Genomic DNA, 17,998 nt, shown 5'->3' with positions numbered 1-17,998 from the left:
CTGCAAGGTAGCAGTGCTACCCACTGCACCACTGAGTAGTCCTGGGCAGAGAAAGCTAAAAAGTTAAATCCACCTGATTCACAATTGTTTATAATAACAGATTTTTTGACGTAATGTGTACGATTTTTCCATACAAAATTAAGAAGCGCTGTCTAAATGTAAAATTAGAGGAGCATATTAACTGGTTAAATGGTCTTCAGAGATCAAAAGACCTAAATTAGTAACTTTTGCCTAACAAGGGATATTGCAAATGACATTTGCTGGACAGTTTTAATTGCTGGTAATATCCTTTTTTTTATTCAAACATAAACCAAAGGGCTTTGAAAAGACACTTACCACATCTAAGGCAGGAGGGATCTTGTTTTTATTCCTTAAAAAAAAGAATAATAAGTTCTTTATTAGTTATGTGCGGCACTAATGGAGACATGAGTTGCAAGAATCTGTGAACAAAGTAGTAATAAATACAGAGAGATGGGACATCCTAGGTGAATATCATGTTTTAGTTAAAATCTAGGGGAGGAGCCATTTGGCATTTTAATATTGCTACTGGATTATAATGTTTTAACAGCATTAAAAAGACAGGACCATAACAAAAATTTTTGAAAGAATTAAAAATGAAGTGATCTTCAATTTTTTCAAATGCCTTAATAAAAATCTAGGAAAAGAATAAAACTATTATTAGGCACCTAATTAGAGTAATCAAGTAGGTCTAGAACTATACTCTGATGTTGTTAGAGATGTGTCTGCTTCTCATAAACCCTGATTGTGTCTTATAACTGTATCCAAGATCTCCTTATTTTTATTAGCAAGTATTAAGGCTACAATCTTATTATAATTGTTGAGTAAACATTGAGGTCTCTAATTATCAATAAAAGTGGTTCTTTGTTAGGTGTTTAAATGAGTGTTATTAGACTTTAGGTCAAATTAGGAGGTAGAGTGTTTTTCTATCGTGGGCCACAGTTTATTACATAATTCTCTGTCCTCCTTGCACAGGTCCTCAGTGAATCTCTGTCAGTTATCCCTCAGGTAGGGTGGTACCTTGGCTGCTTTCCATCTGGCATCTCTAAGGACTCTGGGTGAACTGAATGATCCCTCTGGGTTTGGTGCTTCCTGGTCTTTTGGCTACAAGTTGGAGCATGACACAGCTTGTGTTTATGTTTTGGCAGATATGACTGGCAAATTTCTATCTCTTTTCTTCGGATGTCTTCTTTCTCTGACTCCTCAGCTACTTGCACTTTGAGATTCAACCTCATCAAGAGTCTCTCCAACTCAGTTAACCTGTGCTGGCTGTTTTTCCCCCTGACTTCCTTCTCATGTAACATTTTTTTTAAGGTCACTGACTTTCCCCTTCACATTGTTTATTTCAGCACATATAAAGTCAATTGTCTTTTTGAGACCCTCAGTTTTTAGTAGTATTCTGTTTCCCCATATCATCAAGGTTATCAGATCGGCTACTGATCAGCGCAGACAGACTGGATATTATCTCATTTGTAGCAGATGGATCAGGGTTTCTACATGTTTTATTTAACCAATGCTGTATCATTTGGTGTGTTTGGATCCGGCGGCTGCGTCCTTCGAAGGCCAGATTTGTCAGCCAATAATGCAGCATTGTGGCCTGTTCGGATTGGAAGACTCCTCCTTATACAGCCGACAAATGCATACTTCTTTTTGCTTGTTTTCAAGGAAAAAATCCCTCCTCAGCCAACCAACCATGGTGCGGTGCCGAAGCCTTTTCGGATTCAAAGACCCCTCCTTGTACAGCCAAAAAATGCATCCTCCTATTTTCCCATTTTAAAGGACAGGTCTGGTGTCTCCTCCGTAGCCTTGGGGATCCCGATTCATTGCAAGTCCAAGTTGCCGGCTGCTTCTTGCTCAGAGGAAAAGGGGAAATAGGGACGAACAGTGGTGACTATTGTGAGTGCGGTTCATTATAATACAAGTATGTGAATAGGTTTGTCTTGAATTGATGAAAAAAGTTTTTTTGAATGGTTATATGTGGCGGGTAACGGATAGATGCCAAACTTCTTACAACTTTCCTGGGTGCAAATTACATTTCCAGAAGCTTCAACAGCAGGACCGTCATCGCGAATATCAGATTTATAGTCCCCCTACTACAGAAATATTGAAATCTGTGCTTAAAGGAATAGTACACCCAAAACATGATTAGCCTTCATTTTCTACTCACCCCCATGCTGAACAACACTCTGGAGTACTTTTTTGATATCTCAAATGCATCTGGAGATCTGGGAGGCTTCTTGCTGTCTGCTGACATTCAAATAATGGAGGTCTATGGTGCCCGAGACAGAAAGGTCCATAAAAGTCCACAAAAAACGTGTCAATATTCCTCCATACTGCTCGTCCAATGTATTCCAAGTGTCCTGAGTGGGTAGCATCCAGAATTTACTCGAAACGAAGTCATTTAGAATGTTTTTAGAGCATAAACAGTAGTGTATAGGATTTCCTGAAAGCGCGCACATGCGCGTTCATGACGCTACGGAAGCCGGCAGACCAAACCAGATGAAAGTGCGCATTCAGCGTCTGCTCTGCCAATAATGCAAGCGTAGAAGAAGAAATGTGCTGTTTACCTTTGCAAAGAAAGAAACAACGAAAGAAAAATGTCTGAGGACTTCAGTGTTGAGGAAGAGCATGAGTTCTTTACTGAGCTGAATGCGCACTTTCGTCTGGGTTGGTCTGCCGCGGTTTCCGTAGCGCCGTGAACGCGCTTTCAGGAAATCCTATACACTACTGTTTATGCTCTAAAAACATTCTAAATGACTTCGTTTCGAGTAAATTCTGGATGCTACCCACTCAGGACACTTGGAATACATTGGACGAGCAGTATGGAGGAATATTGAAACGTTTTTTGTGGACTTTTATGGACCTCCATTATTTGAATGTCAGCAGACAGCAAGAAGCCTCCCAGATCTCCAGATGTATTTGAGATATCAAAAAAGTACTCCAGGGTGTTGTTCAGCATGGGGGTGAGTAGAAAATGAAGGCTAATCATGTTATTGGGTGTACTATTCCTTTAAATGTCAGTCAAACCCATTTGCACAGGGACAGATAAAACATTTTAATAAACCAAACATTACCCGCCACATATCTGACTATTTAAAAACTATTTTCATTAATTTCAGGCGGAATTCACATACTTGTATTATATTAAACTGCACTTACAATATTCACCACTGTTCAGCGGCATTTCCCTTTTTCCTCTGAGCACGGAGCAGCCGGCTTGCTTGGATTCGCAATGAATCGCATGATACCAAAGGCTACGTAGGACCGGACCTGTCCATCAAAAAGAGCGAAAACAAGGCTGCCTTTGTCTGCCCCATAAGGAGGGGTCTTCAAATCAGAGCAGACCACAGCACCTTGCCATGACGTAATTGACCGACTAATCTGGCGTTCGAAGGGCACAGCCGCCAGATCTGAACACACCACCACTGTTACTATTCTTTATCCCAATGGAAAAATGAGACAAAATCTTATGCAAAGACTTTAGAATTTGTGAGGACAATAAGTGCTGGTTAATTCCTTTCTTTTTGGAGTAAATTCAATCTTCTTCATTAATGCCCTGTTCTTGAACTAAGCCTAATATAATGATGCCCCTGAATTAGTATTAGCCTTGTTCCTTCTTCGTTTTCTTTGTTGAATATTATATATTAAGATATGTTTTATGCACCTTTTGTAAATGCTTTTATCCATTTCTGTAATGGTACATCATTATATTCATAATGGTTAAATGAATGTATAAAGGGAAACAAAAATGTTGCTGTTCTTCCTCTTCAGATTTAATGGCAGTTGGCAAGCAACAGTTTGGTGCATTACCGCCACCTACCAGTAAAGAGTGTGAACCAGGAATTACAAGCTAAAAAAATACAAGCCTCTACACTATTTTTCCCAAAAGAGTAACCAACAAGCAACGAAAAAAATATTTATAATCATATATCATATTTATAATCACTTATATCAAAATAACCTATATTATGTTAAATTGTTCCTTTTTCTGTTCAAGACTCCTTAATAATTATATTCGTTGCCTACAGATCTACACATCTTCCTGTTTCATCTTTTCCCATTATATGTAATGTTAAGTGTGTTGTGTGCCCCAACCTTAATCTAATTATCATTTCCTGAATTCTGTTTCTTCCTATACTTCTTATGATCTCCCCAACCTTTCCTTGTGTTCTGTAAAACAATCTTCCTTTAATATCCTCTTCCCACGATTTCTGTCATTTCTGTGTCATGTTCTTTTTAATAACGTTCCTAATCTCTGGTTTACTAACTGTGGCTCTAATATCATTCTCACTCCAGTTTCTGGATTCTGTTGCCTTTTTATCAGTCATTTTCCTTTTCCTTTAGCCCCTATACAGGTGCTGGTCATAAAATTAGAATATCATGAAAAAGTAGATTGATTTCAGTAATTCCATTTAAAAAGTGAAACTTGTATATTATATTCATACATTACATACAAACTCATATATTTCAGATGTTTATTTTGTTTAATTTTGATGATTACAAATGACAACAAATGAAAATCTCAAATTCATCATATCAGAAAATTAGAATATTACTGAAGACCAATAAAAACAAAGGATTTATAGAAATGTTGGCCAACTGAAAAGTATGAACATGAAAAGTATGAGCATGTACAGCACTCAGTATTTAGTTGGGCCTCCTTTGGCCTGTATTACTGCAGCAATGCGGCGTGGCATGGAGTTGATCAGTCTGTGGCACTGCTCAGGTGTTATGATAGCCCAGGTTGCTCTAATAGTGGCTTTTAGCTCTTCTGAATTGTTGGGTCTGGTGTATTGCATCTTCTTCTTCACAATACCCCATAGATTTTCTATGGGGTTAAGGTCAGGAGAGTTTGCTGGCCAATTAAGAACAGGGATACCATGGTCCTTCAACCAGGTACTGGTAGCTTTGGCACTGTGTGCAGGTGCCAAGTCCTGTTGGAAAATGAAATCTGCATCTCCAAAAAGTTGGTCAGCTGCAGGAAGCATGAAGTGCTCTAAAACTTCATGGTATGTGGCTGCGTTGACCCTGGACCTCAGAAAACACAATGGACCAACACCAGCAGATGACATGGCACCCCAAACCATCACTGACTGTGGAAACTTTACACTGGACTTCAAGCAACGTGGATGAAGTGCCTCTCTTCTTTTCCTCCAGACTCTGGGACCTTGATTTCCAAAGGAAATGCAAAATTTACTTTCATCAGAGAACATGACTTTGGACCACTCACCAGCAGTCCAGTCCTGTTTCTCTTTAGCCCAGGCAAGACGCTTCTGACGCTGTCTGTGGTTCAAGAGTGGCTTGACACAAGGAATGCGACAGCAGAAACCCATGTCTTTCATACGTCTGTGTGTGGTGGTTCTTGAAGCACTCACTCCAGCTGCAGTCCACTCTTTGTGAATCTCCCCCACATTTTTGAATGGGTTTTGTTTCACAATCCTCTCCAGGGTGCGGTTATCTCTCTTGCTTGTACACTTTTTTCGACCACATCTTTTCCTTCCCTTCGCCTCTCTATTAATGTGCTTGGACACTGAGCTCTGTGAACAGCCAGCCTCTTTAGCGATGACCTTTTGTGTCTTGCCCTCCTTGTGCAAGGTGTCGATGGTCGTCTTTTGGACAACTGTCAAGTCAGCAGTCTTCCCCATGATTGTGTAGCCTATAGAACTAGACTGAAAGACCATTTAAAGGCTTTTGCAGGTGGTTTGAGTTAATTAGCTGATTAGAGTGTGGCACCAGGGGCCATCAATTTTGAACCTTTTCACAATATTCTAATTTTCTGATATGATGAATTTGAGATTTTCATTTGTTGTCATTTGTAATCATCAAAATTAAACAAAATAAACATCTGAAATATATGAGTTTGTATGTAATGTATGAATATAATATACAAGTTTCACTTTTTAAATGGAATTACTGAAATCAATCTACTTTTTCATGATATTCTAATTTTATGACCAGCACCTGTATGTGCCAGAATCCAAAGAAAAACTACCAATAATACCATCATCAGAATGCGTTAAACTATTTGTTGAATCTCTAATAATATATCAGGACGACTTTCTAAGAGATTTATTAATAGGTTGATAAATTATTAATTTGAATGTAAGGAAATCACAGCTCTTAATGGTCTAATCTCCTAAATCCACTCTGATGCCAGCATTATTGCTATCATTAGTATACTATATATAGATAAGCCTTTATTTAGCTTCCTCACTATATTGATTTTGAATACTGGAACTACAAGTGCTAACCCCGTTTGACCAGATTAATTCTGGGAGGCATCTGTATAAATTTAAGTAGTGATAAATGTTCTATATACGTTTGTACTGTTATTGAATTGCATATACATTTTATTTTAGTATATTTTTGTAGTATAGTCACATCTACTAAATCCAGGGTTGGACTGATACTTAAATAATTTAACTGTAACTCTGTAGCTGTTTTTATTTATCATCTGCTCCTTCCTTCTGCCAGCAGGGCTGTAAAGTTGACTGTGTTGGATAGTTCTGTCCAACACATTATTGTTTGCATTTAAACCGCATTTTAAAACCATCCCTTCTTCTTACCAAGCGATAAAAGTTTCCTTCCATACTGAAAGTGATCTTTTAGTTTTAGAAAATATCTTAGGGCATTTTTCTTCTGTGTTTATCCTGACTGAAAATCAAAGTCTTCCGTTCAACATGACAATTTTTTTTATTTTACGACCTGAAGTTATTACACAGAAAACCTTAGGACCCATCATATTATGGAGTAAAAACATCTATCTATATTGTTTTGAACAGAGAAACAGTTGGTGTGTTTTTCAATTATTTTACTTTTTTACTTATTTTTTACTTTTGTAAATTTCTCAGATCAGGAATAAAATTCTCCAAACCACTTGTTCAATCTTCACATCATTGTGTCACTTGTGCTTAAAAAGGGTGATTCTGTTTTTCTTTGAACAGTTAAAAATACTTTCTCTGCCGTTTCGTCTGTTGTCAGCAGTGGATGTTTAGATCTGCAGCTACTGGTTATTTTAGTGGTGAGCAATTTTTATTTTTCAATCAATTGAAAAGGAGATGTTCATAACATACCCCAATAAGCAAGTGTTTGAACTTAAATAATATTGTTTAAACACAGTATAAATGGCCAAAATGTAAAAAATAATTAAATTGCTAAAGATGTCATGTAAGGAGTTATCGATGTTCACAATTATTTTTATTGAAATATAAAAGGCTTTTCTTTTTTTAAGAGTTTCAGCATAATTGCTTCTGTTCTTCAGTGAACAGTCTGTCTTAAGGTCTAATCGATTAAAAAATTGGTTGCCGATTATCGTTAATAATCCTGACAGCTCTGCTGGTTCCGTTTTCACTGAGAAGATCGTCACATTTCAGCTTTAGATTTGCCTTATTATTAGTATTGGAGCTATTTATTCTTTTTTTCTTTATCCATTTTAATTGTGTTAATTGTTTCCTAAATTTACAGCATTTATTTGCAAATTTATTTGCTGATTCTATTTATCTTTGTTTTATTATCTTTATCATCTTTATTTTAGTTCTGAGGTAAGACAGGAAGTGTTGCGGATCAGTCCACTTTCTATAAGTGTAGGGGCCTGGGAAAGGACCAGCAGGCATGTTGGGTTTGGGGCTTATGGTTTTTACCAGAGCAGGAGAGGTAGCGGAAAGAACAAAGGGAAGTTTGAACTCTGTAATTGTTGGCTGAAATAGGAAAATAAACCATCCAGAACTATCATAAAGTTTGGACACTGAACCTTCTTTATCCTGCATACAGAAACTTGACCCCAGTGCCTTAGTAGTGGCTTAAATTAACGTTTTTTGGATGTTTGGCTTTGCAAACAATCACTATTACAATCAGTTTGTCTTTGTGCTGTGCTAACTGTCTCTTCCTTCCTGTCAGCATACTGCAGCGCAAACAGAAATTAAATCTAGTCAATTTCAATTAAGGTAGAACCTCCAGTTTTCAATCATTGTCATCAGAACTGTGATCACAGTTTACATCAGAACATCCCTACAGACTTATTCTGACAGGACGAAGCTGTTCGACAATCGGATCCAAACGCAGCGAAACGAGGTCTGGTTCTTCTGATGATGCAGATATTTCCTTGTGACAGACAAACCTCGGATTCCTAGAAAGAGACTGGATTTTCTGATAACCCAGGGTAAATTATAGTAGTTTTTTTTTTTTTACAAAAATGAACCGACTGCTTTTCAAATGTTTGGGATGATTGAAAAAACATACAAAAGCACTGATGTCTTCTGTTTTAAGGAAAAATATTGAGATAATACGGGGTATAAATTAATTCCGTTATTTCAGTGTTTGACCTCATTTAAAGAATAACCGTATAGTTACTGGGTTTGGGAAATTTTAACACATTTAAAAAGATGAAACCTGGAGAGGAGATCATTCAGGATGAAGCACTGAAAGAGGAGGAAAAAATCTGATCCGAGGGACTTGGAGGAATGACAGATTATCACAGAAATATAAAGTGTTTCTGATTCCCTTGAACAACATCTGCTTTCGGGAGTGTTTATTCACCATTTTCAGGACTGGTTTTTCCATTTATTTTTAGACATCTAAAAGTTCCCTGTTTGAGAAGAACAATGAAGATCAGCTCAGAGTTTCTAATTTTCTGGTTAGTTTAGTTCAGTTGTCTGAACCCCTGATGAGGCCGGTACCCGATCCGAGTTCTGATCAGAAATTTCTGAACAGCTAAACAGAGGACCAAACAGATGTGTTTGGTCTAACCTGACTGTAGGAGGCGCTGTTCCATCTAAACAGTCTAATAAAGAAATATAACAGAACCAAATCAACAAAATCCAACAGATTGAAGCAGAAGTTAAATATATTGGCAGCAACAACAGTCCAGGAAAAAACAACCTTCTAATGTTGTGTTTAAATCCTCACCCCACAATACAGGTCCAGTTAAACGGTCCCACTGAGCTGGTAAACAACAACCGAGTCCAAATTGGGTACTTGCATCTCTTATGGAGAGAAATTTGTTCCAATGTGATTAAAAGCCAAGAAGACGTTTCAAAAAAGTTAAGTTTGAAGACCTACTATAAATGGACCTCAATCAAATAAAGAAATTTTTGTGCAATTTTTTGCAAAGACAATGGCCACCCGTTATCCTCCCTGATTCTAATGATTTGTTGGACACTCTTGGTGGCTTCTGTAATCTCTTTAGAAGCTTTCTATGTTTGATTCATGCCAATACTAGGAACTTTCTGAAATGCACCAACATGATTTCCATGACCATAGGATGCATTGTTCTTTTTTTTTTTTTTTTTTATCGTGCATATTATATATTACTATTGAAACCTTTTATGAAACACATTTTCTTGAAATCTGCTTTTTTGAAACATTTTGCTTGTTTAAATGTTATTGGAACAAACTTTTCTCCATCCTTTGATGTATCTGTTTGAAATGAGACACATTGAGCTACGATCCGCTTCAACCTGAACATTTTTAGTCTTCACCTGCTGGACTGAACTGGTTCCTCCTTTGAAGAGTGTTCAGACCATTCTGAGCAAGGACTGAGAATGGTGCATGACCATTGGATTCAACTCAGTCAGGGCACAGGAAGTACTGGTTCTGAAGTCCAATCTCTAACAGACTTAGAAACAAACTCTGACACAAATGGTTGTTTTTACATCAATCAGAGGAAATGAAGGGAGAAAAAAAAAACCCAACCGTCCAGAACCTTCATCAGTCTCGATATTCAGAACATGGGTTGACATTACTGGATGAAACTTAAACAAAACTCAAGGTTCTGGTTCAGTTACAGGTTCTTAACTCTGAAAGACTCTTGCCTACTGGACCAGACTTTAAATGACCACCAACTGTTTCCCAACAGTCAAAGTTATATTCCACTTCCAGAGATGGAAATGATTTGATCAATTGGAACCTTGTTTAGTTTGGGTCTGATAGGCAGAAGCGATGCATTCCGGCAGGTCTGTAGTCACATCACAGACTAGAACCCGACTTGGGTTCTTATTTTCCAGTTTGAGCTTCAGGTGTCTCTTGCTCTGAGGTTCCTTCTGAAAGCTTGTCCCTGCTTGTGGAACCAACCTCTGGTTCAGATCCCTGGTCCTGAGTTGGACCTTCAGAGGCAGCATGGTTCAGACGTCCTCCTCCATCCTTCCTGCTCTTCGTTCCTCTGCGTCTCCTGAGTCCCAAACGCAGTAAGCTACGATGGACTGTCCATTCGGACATTTTCTTATCAGAACCAGCGTTGACCTTTTCAGCGATCTGAGCCACAGTGGCTTTCCTGTTGGACTGGACCAGCTGGGCCAGCCTTCGCTCTCCGTTCTCATCGATCAGCCTTTTCCGGCCGTGGCCCAGTCGTTGGTTCACCAGTTTTCCGTCTTTGGACCATTTCTGGAAGGTACTGACCACGGCGGCCCGAGAACATCCCACAATGGAGGCAGTTTTAGAGATGCTCTGTCCCAGTCGGCGTGCCATCACTATCTGACCTTTCTCGAAGTCGCTCAGATCCTTGCCCTTCCCCATGTCTGTCTGCTGTCTGCTGATTCAAGGACTAAATGGTCCTGATCTAACATGTCCAGTACCAGGCCCCATGGTAACCAGATAAGCTCCTACTTCTCGTGAACGTAGATGATTCCTTGAAGCCATGAAAGCAGAACGTCTTGAATGAAGATTATTCTGAGGAGCAGTTGGAGCTACATAGCGATTAGGGACCCTGCAGAATCAGCTCACAGGGTCTCCATCAAGCTGAAGGTTCCGGTCGAGGTCCAGATGCTCCTGCTCCATATGCCAGCTGGAGGAGGAGGCCTCTCTGATCTCCTGGAGACGTTTCACTCAAAGTTCTGCAGAGAAACACAGGAAGCAGTGCTTAAGATGGACCCAAACACTCAGAACTGTTACTCCATTCTGCTGCCGAAACTTTCACCAAACCCAAACAGAACCATGAAGCTGCTGCAGGTCCAATAAAGCCTCACCTGCTGATTTCACCTCACAGCTTTTTCACCCTGAGGAGAAATATGGGGGAGAAGAGCAGCCCTGCAGGATCTACAATGTCCTGGAAGGGCAAACAGACTCTTGGCTCATTTACACCACCCTTTTGGAACCGTACAGGGATTGGTCCGAGCATGGTAACCAAGATAACTGTAGAGTGCAAATGGCAGGCAAACTGATCCGGACCATGCCAGACACAACTGAACAGTGCTAACATGGTACTAGTTCATCAGTAGGGCTTGAAACGGTCCAGTTGTGACTTGGTTCTCTGACAACAAAAAGCGCATGAGCAGACCTCGTCCTCTCCTTACAGTCAGACATTCGTAACTAGCTCGCCTACCCTGTCACACGATTTCCAGTGATGATTCTGCTTTACAGTGTGATGAACCTCAACATCCATCATTATTCCTGCATTTGTAAGCCCTGATTAGACTATAGTTTTACGTATTCACCTCCCAAAAGCCGACTCTGTCAAGTAAATTCACCAAAGGCTGCCTTCTTCGTCCGACTCTCCGTAAACAACGAAATATCACAATTATAACCGAACTTCCTGAATGTTACGGGCACCGTCATCTTGATTTGCTTGTTTACCTCTAGAGAGCAGTAGTACCATAGATCGTCAGTAGGAGGCGAGGAACTGTGCTAGCGTGGTGTTTAAACGGTCGTAAGGAACCGAGCTCACAACGGTTAGCTGATCCAAGCTCGGTCGGAACTCGGCAAGGATCGGTTTCAGAGGGTAGTGTAAATGGGGCTACTATCTCACTTTTTTATCGTCTTAGTCAGAGCAACACCTCCATCTAGTGGCCTTTATTTTAAACTACCTTAGATATTTCACCAAATCATGACAAACATGAACAGGAGGCGTCATGCATCCTTTACCTACAGACACTGTTCTGATGATGCTTCCTAAAGGTAAACCTTAAACAGAATGTGATGCTCACACCAGAACCTGGAGGTTGTTGTCGTTTAATCACCTTTTAACAGACTTTATTCCACCTCTCTGCCTGCACAAACACATCTCTCCCTTGCTTACTACTTGTTCACATTTTTCCTGCTTTCCCCTTCTTATCTCTTTCTGACATGTTGGTGACAGAAAGAGATTTTTATGTTATTTTTATGCAAGTAACAAAGTAAAAATACTTACTGTACTTAAATACACTTTTTAGCAGGGGCGTGCACACATAGACACTAGGTGGTGCTAAAGCACTAGGAAGTTTGCCCTTTATCAACGAAAATGCCCTTTTGAAACTCGTTTTTTTAATTAATATTATTAAGATTTTACTGAGGTCGGTTTTGAAATGATCTTTTGAAAACCTGAGCCATTAAAAACAACTGAAACAATGCCCCGAAATGATCCACCTCCTTACACACCCGACCAGCCTCTCTCTCTTCCTTTGTCACGTTAACTCGCGCGGTCGCCCGCAGGGCATGCCAGATGCGCAGCATCATAGCAGTTCAGTAAGCGTCTTCAGATAGCAGGAACGGTCGCTGACAGGCTGCTTCTCCCGTGCCCAATTAGCCAGGTAATATACAGATCAAGCTAAATCATTTTGTTGTGCATTAAAATGTCTCATTCATCAGCACCAAACAAGCATTTTTGACGACTGGTCACCTGATAAACTAGTTAGGCTAGATAAAGCTAGATAAAGTTTTACACTGTAGCCCAAGTCAATGACAGATAACGTGAGGACGACCACATAGGCTACAAATAATTTCGGTAGAGTTTGCAATTGCAAATCTATGTGTTAAGACAAACGTTTTCTGTTGTATAGGTTTTGTTAGGAAACATAAATAAACACATTTTTGTCTCTTTATTGTCTTAATTGTGTATTGATTTACTAATTGCAGCACAATGCCAAGAAAGGAGGGTTAATTGTATTGAAAAATCTTAAAAGCTGTTCACATTTTATTTTTAAGTGGTTTGTACAAAATCAGCAGGTATTAAAATAGCTATTATTTTGTAGGCTACTATAAGTCATATCCACGTGACAAGACTTCCAGTCATGTTGCCCTAATAGCCCATTATTTAAACTAATGTGGCATATTTGTTAAAGCTATTATTATTATTATTATTATTATTATTGTCATGATGGTTATTATTATTATATTGTAGCCAGTCACAGCAGGGAAGCTCTATACTATCAACATCTACCAGGACAGGAGATGAGGAAGAGTTCAGGGAAGACACAGAGACAGAAAAAGACCAGGATGAGGGAGAACAGATGGATGAGGGAGAGCAGCAGGATGTGGGAGAACAGCAGGATGTGGGAGAACAGGGAGATGAGCCAGATGAATGAAGAAGAAAGATGAGCTTTAGTCTGTTCTGTTGGTGGTGTGACTTTTTTCCATTGAAAACTTATGTTTAGAGAATGTTACACACAAAAGTCAAATTTCATTCAACATGCGTGTGTATTTTTTTTAAATATAATTAAAGGCACACTATGCAACATTTTTCAGTTAATTAATGTGTTCCATAACGTTTTAGATGATTAAATGAGTCATTTCAGGTTGAACAAAGGTATTCTCGGCCGCCCTGGTGGTCTGTGGGGGAAATACCGCAATTGCAGGAGCACCGACCCGCACCCACAGGCTCAGAAGTCTCGCGAGAGTCGGTCTTGCTTTACGGCGAGAACTGCTACACGCCCCCAGTTAAAAGCATGCTCGTTGCTAGCACAGTGGCGATCTTTGTGCAGTTATGCTACGTTCACATCGGACGCAGCAAAAGCAGCAAAATCGCGTCTGCTGCTTTATTTTTACTGCTTGTACCAGTTAGTTCTGACGCGCGGCTGAAGCAGCTTTGCTGCTCTGGCTGTGCGGTGCAAAAGTGTGTCTGACGCGCGTTGGGCGGAGCTTCACTATCCTTTCTCTGCCTTGCAGCTATATTTGCTGTGATCAGTGGGAATAAAGTAGTTTTAATATGTTTTTAAGTGAGAAAATACACCTGAAAACGTAATCAGTGCAGTCAGATCATTTAGATTATCATCCTGCCTTCAATATTTTTTCTGTCGGAGCCGCTCAGACCCCCACATACCAGCGGTGCGCCGACAGTAGGAATCCCTTCATCAGCAGCCTCTGGCCGGCAGCTGGTAGGTGTTTTTCATCTAAATAATCCAAACTGCAGGCAGCAGGATAATAAAAGCGAACGTAGCATAAACTCGCCTTGACGCGCTGCTTCAGCTGCTCAGACGCGCTGCGCCTGCTGCTCAAAACGCACCGCGGGACCTTGCCCCCCCCTCCTGAGCACCTGCCACCCAAAATGTCTGTGCACGCCTCTGCTTTTTAGGTATCTATACTTTACTCCATTACTTATTTTTCTTCCTACTTCTGACTTCTACTCATTACATTTTCACACAAGTATCTGTACTTTCTATTCCTTACATTTTTAAAACAAACGTTACTCGTTACTCTTGGCTTAATGTTTAATGTTAATGAATATTTATTTCACGTCATGTGCGCCATCCAATGTAGATCATTGCCGCCATCCACATCTACTGGTGTAATTGGATGAGTTATATAACGCAAACACTCATTGGTTAGCTAAAGGAAATCATCAGAAACAATTAGGTGTTCTTCAAACTGAAAATGTGAATTGTCTATGCCATGATACAATGTAGGATTCAGAAAAAGATGTTGAAATGTCTGAAAGGTCGGACACAGGCGAGAGCGTATCGGGAGACGGAGACCAACAAGACCTCCCTCATCCTTGGCTCTATCTCAAAGAATTTTTCTAATTAGTCGGAAAATTGAGCTTTCAATTAATATAGTAGCATCTGCCTGTTTTTCTAAAGGTTACTTTATACAAGTAGTTTTTGGAGCACATACTTTTTCACTTTTACTTGAGTAAAGAGGTCCAGTTGAAACTTCAACTTTTACTAGAGTGTTTTTAAACTGCAGTATCTATACTTCTACTTAAGTAACAAATGTGTACTTCTGACCACCACTGTTTTTACGTTATTCTGAAGGACATAACCACACTAGACTTCAGGAAGCTTTTCCCCAGTTAAATTCACAAGATTCCCATACTAGGGAGTGGACTCAGCCCCCAATGTCCATAGGTCCAGGAAACGCCCCTGGGCATCATATGTATCGAAATTATCAGATATCATACCTACCTCATACTGATAGAGGTCCACAATTCTTAGATAGTTTTTCATGTTGTCACAGAATCAAATGGTTTATTGAGATTTTACATATCTGTTAAAAATCTTACTAAGGTTTCCGAACAATAATAAAGCAAAAGTATTTTGATTCTATCACATCTTCATACAGCTAACAACAATCCCTTTACAAAGTGCTCAAATCTAACACTAATAACTTAACCACACAATTTTTAAGTAAATTCAAATGTTCGATCCATTTCATTTTTTTATTTAACAAAAAATTCGTACTAGTTCAGATGTAGTGCCGCAGTTCGCCACAGGAGGGCTCAGGCAATAAATGGCGATTAAACAAACAGAAACTGGCTGCAGTGCAGAAAAACGCACAACAAGCTGATATTTACCCGTAAAATGGAACAGCGGTGATTTCAAATACGCCCCGAAACAAACATCCAACATTTCAGATCATCCTCCACAAGTTACATTGTGACATTTACAGAGAAAATAGCGAAGAAATACAAAAAACGGCTCCATGTTCATCTCACCCTCTCTGTGATTGACAGGAACTACGGGAACCCAGGAATGCCAAGATAGACTAAACGCACACAACAGACGCATTCTAAAATCCAACCTTCTACTCACTGGGAAGACTTTGACTTGACTTGGATTTTATTTTTGTGTCAGATACAGCAGTGCCCTGCCTGAATGGGCGTAGAAGACAGACACTCATTATACAAAATAAAACATGACAGCTGTATACAGATCACACCACTCAGTTAAACAGAATTTAATCTACTCAGACCAGAGGTAGGCCTTCTGGGCCATCATCAGGAAGGGCCCTCAATAAAAATTTAAAGGAAGCTTTTTATAGATCTGCAGAGTCACACTCTGCCACATCATCACATCATTGCATCATACACAATCTGTTTGTAAATACTGAACCATTGTTACGTGTGAATGTGCGTCCATGTTTTTTTTTTTTTTTTCCTCTTCACAGAGATTGTGTGTTGCTAGTGGGGAAGGCATGATTGATACTGAGTATTTATTTATTTTTTACTTGTCAGGTTGGGTCTGAACTGCTCCCTCCCCCAACAACATCTCAAGTCTCCGATAAGTGCGGAGCCTATTCCCCCTGTCCTGCCCTCCCTCCGCTGGCTGGCGCCTGGGCTCACCGATGCAATGATGGTGCTCGGTGTTTGGGGGTGGATGCCCGGATGGGGACTGGCTTATTCCTGGTGGCTGCTCAGGGCGCCCCTGGGGCCTCGGGTCCCTGGAGCCAATGGCCGGGTCCTCTTCGGGGTGGCTGGCTGCCGGTGGAGCCCGTGGACTCGCCCCCGTGGCTCCTGGGGGCTCCGGCATTGCGGTGGCTAGGGGTTTTCCTCAGGGTCGTCTCTCCTCCTCCCTTAGTAGGGGGGCAGATTTCCTGGTTTGGCACCTCCTTGGCACCTTTGCTCTTAGGGTCCCTTGCTTTGGGTCCCCCGGCGCTCGCCTTGGTGCTCTGGGGGACGCATCTTCCGCTCTTCACAACCAATATTGAGCATATACTTTACATGCACAATTGCTCTTTCACAAGCAACTACAGGTGCTTGGTTCCAGGTACTTAGAGATTCACTTCCATACAGAAAGTCCATATCCTTATCTTCAGCTACCACAGTATAGATGTCAGATTAAATAATACCACTTATACTATAGTATCAAGGTGTTACTTTATTGTATCTCTTATATTATATCCTTTTGTTGTGCTGTTCTTTTTACATCTCTTTGCAGGTGATGAAGCAGACTGAAAATGTTTTATCGTTATCTCCCTTTTATCTCCTCTGTCTTTCATCTTTTCTCCTTTTTTTCTGTTTTTCTTTCCTGTTTTGCTTACATTGCAATGTCCTTAAATCTGTAATACTCCCTGCATAATTACAATAAAGCTTTTAGATGCATAAATTAAGCGGAACGCTATGGTGATAGCCCTACTGCTCCACTCGTGAAAGCAAAATCTGTTGGGCTCTCTTTGGCATCAAGACAATTATTCTTATTGCCACATCGCCAGACAGAACGCTGTTAAAAAAATAAAATAAAAATAATGAACCATTTACTGACTCCGGTTATATTTACATAATACACAGCGTTTTTAGATCAAAGACAATGCACACTACAAGATCTTTCTCTGTTAAGAATGAGCATCTCTGTCTGTTTGATCCATTTTCATTTCCAAACCCGTTACTTACAAAATCAGTATAATTATTTTTTATCCTGACAGAAGAACTGTCCTAAATAATAAACTGCTTGGGGAAAACATTGCTTTCAATATTTTATAGTGTTACATCATGGGCAGGAAAACAGTTGCCATGTAATACAGCTGCCATACTTAACCGGTAGGTAACATTAGGGTTTAACAGGTGTATACATGAATGACAAATAATAATCCTAACAAGATAATTAATTATCGTGAATAATACAGGGCTGCATGCACAACCTTGAGAAGTACCTTTCTCCACATTTGTATCAAGCCACTGTCTCTGGTTATTAAGGCTTGGTTTAAGACAAGGAATGTGACAGTGTAGCTGTAGTTCACGTCCCGCATCCTTTCTTCCTTCCATTGAATTTTCCATGGATTTGCTTGGATACAGCACTCTGTAAGCATTAATAATCTTTAATGTTCTCTTCCTTGCGTTTATTAACAACAAAGTCAGCAGTTTCCAATGTATACCATGACAAAACATATCAGGAAATTTTTTTTTATTTTTTAAGTTTTTTTTATAGTTTCCTAAACATTAATATAATCTTAATATTTTTTCAGAGTGTGTTTATTTAAACAGATGATGTTAAAATTAAAATTATAAAGTTTGTAATGTGAAAAACATCAATTTTTTTTTTTTTTTTAATATCAAGTTTTAATCAGTCATTACGCTTCCAAT

The sequence above is a fragment of the Cyprinodon tularosa genome, unplaced genomic scaffold (assembly GCF_016077235.1).
Source record: "Cyprinodon tularosa strain WSP-4 unplaced genomic scaffold, ASM1607723v1 ctg385, whole genome shotgun sequence".
In the NCBI taxonomy this organism is placed as follows: domain Eukaryota; kingdom Metazoa; phylum Chordata; class Actinopteri; order Cyprinodontiformes; family Cyprinodontidae; genus Cyprinodon; species Cyprinodon tularosa.
Note: the sequence above shows the minus strand (reverse complement) of the source record.